The sequence below is a fragment of the Octopus sinensis genome, linkage group LG19 (assembly GCF_006345805.1).
Source record: "Octopus sinensis linkage group LG19, ASM634580v1, whole genome shotgun sequence".
NCBI classification, from domain to species: Eukaryota; Metazoa; Mollusca; class Cephalopoda; order Octopoda; family Octopodidae; genus Octopus; species Octopus sinensis.
This window is the reverse complement of record NC_043015.1, coordinates 14,065,651-14,067,986: the sequence shown is the minus strand read 5'-3', so window position 1 is coordinate 14,067,986 and position 2,336 is coordinate 14,065,651. Positions and strand designations below refer to the sequence as shown.

Sequence of the window (2,336 nt, the reverse complement as noted above, 5' to 3'; positions counted from 1 at the left end):
GCGGTCGGGGGATCGCGGTTTCGATTCCCAGACCGGGCGTTGTGTGTGTTTATTGAGCGAATGCACCTAAAGCTCCACGAGGCTCCGGCGGGGAGTGGTGGCGACCCCTGTTGTACTTTTTCGCCACAACTTTCTCTCACTCTTTCTTCCTATTTCTTGAGTTACGCTGCGATGGATTGGCGTCCCGTCCAGCTGGGGGGAACACATACGCCATAGAAACCGGGAAACCAGGTCCATGAGCCTGGCTAGGCTTGAAAAGGGTGCATAAATAAATAAAAATAGTATGCAGTCTACCACGATGTCAAACAAGGTTATTTACCTTACCTTTCAGATATTTCCTGATATTCCAGAGATAAAACACTTCAGATATTTCAGATATTAAAAATCTTCAGCTATTTCAGAGATCATTTTTTTTTTTCAGAATCATAGTTTTAGCATCTAACCATGATCGCTCAATGGCCTGAGTGTGTGTTCCGGTCACTGGATCCACATAATGTCGTTGATGGTTCACTGTCAGATGGTGATAACCTATGGTATTTAAATTATTATAAGCGGGCCACTCATCTGAATGGATTACTGAACCCTTTCCATATTCTCTCTCAATAATTGGATCAGACTGTTTCCGTTACGCCGTACCACACAAAAGTATCGACGGGCTGAGCTCTGTTTGAGACTAAAAACCCACAACCCATCAATTCTACGTCCATGGTTCCTGTTATTTCGTTGTTCAGCATCACTGTCTTCGAAGAGAGGAACGTTGTCGCCATTCAGCATTCTTCTCCGATTGTACTTTCATCGACCAGCAAATCTTGGTTCGTCCAACCAACTTCCCTCGTCGTTTATAATGAACTATGGCCCCACACATCCCGCTGCACATATTGTACCAGTCAGTTATTGTATTTTTAGATTTTCCTGTTAGAGTCACTGCTATGGTCATGACAAAAGAAAAATATTAGTTCTAAAATCTCACTCAGGCTCAGCTTGCAGTTTAATTTGTCGTTAATGTCCGTATAATGGAAAAATTGGTTTCCTTTATTAACTGAACGTTTAAAGTAGATAACCCTGGCTATACTGTTTGACAATGTGGTAGACCGCGTTGTATACTAGCTGCCAGATAATTAAATAGATGAGCAAAAGAAAAAGTGCTGAAAAACATACATCATCCTAACATTTTTGTTTTCTCTCAACTTCAGATCTGCAAATACTTTCAGAACGCTTCTATGTCAGTCTGGTTAACATTATTTGTCATTGGGGAAAGGCGGCGAGCGGGCAGAATCGTTATTACGCCGGACAAAATGCTTAGCAATATTTCGTCCGTCTATACGTTCTGAATTTAAATTCCGCCGAGGCCAATTTTGCCTTTCATCCTTTTGGGGTCGATGTAATATGTACCAGTTGAGCACTGGGGTCGATGTAATCGACTTACCCCTTTTCTCAGAAGTTCAGGCCTTGTACCTATAATAGAAAATATTATTTTTCATTGGGAAAATGTCAAAGACAACAGTAAATACGTCTATAAACTTTAGTTCAATAAAACCTCTCCCTATTGTGGCCGCAACTATTTGTAATGTATAATATAACTCACAGTTTTGGCATGATATTGGCATCTATAGAAACTTTTCATCTAGAAAAATAATTCTTTTGTGGGATTTAGTTCAGTCAGGAGACCACACAATTTTATTCATTTTGATTGTATTTCGTTTTAGTTATTATTTACGCTTTTTCACTTTGTAACATAGTGCTCCGAACAACCGCCCGAACTGCCAAGACTTTCAACTGGCTCTTCATACGGACTCTCGACAATAACTATTTGTTTGAATCCCCGCCCTACGTTTTATCAGTTTTTATATCACATATTTCCGTTTAGTTCCAACTATTTATCATTCTTTTCAATAGTTTACTTCACTATCTTTCGTTGTTTTGTTTCATTTCGCTCACCCTCCTCTTTCTCTTTTCCTTTTCATTACTTTCATTCATTTTGCGTCCTGTTTCTTATCTACCCTCTTCTCACTCCACTCTCGTGAGTGAAAGGAAATAAATGATTTTGTAGGTAGGTGTTTGTCGTTTTCTTTCTATAGCTGCTTATATAAATACACATACATAATTCTGTCTCAGAAAACGTTGACACACGAATAAAGACGAACCTATTAACCTTGTAAAAAAAAACCTTTCGTTTTTTCTCAGTAAAAGTTTGTTCGAAATTGACCTTTAGTTTACGATAACCTGCAATAAATACTCTTCCTGCACAAATTGTTACACAAATACAATTGACAAATAAGGAATCCATGTACTGTGTTGCTCTGGACTGGGAAGGCAGATCAATTTTTTGTTTATGT

At 38.9% G+C, this 2,336-nt stretch overlaps 1 long non-coding RNA gene across 1 annotated transcript in view; it reads left to right on the top strand.

The window, feature by feature from the left end:
* The window catches only part of LOC118767155, a 25,959-nt gene extending 25,385 nt beyond the window's left edge, over nt 1-574 (top strand). The window contains exon 4 of the long non-coding RNA XR_005003056.1: nt 436-574. This is a non-coding gene — a long non-coding RNA (uncharacterized LOC118767155). The remainder of the gene's footprint in view (nt 1-435) is intronic.
* Nucleotides 575-2,336: the final 1,762 nt, after the last annotated feature.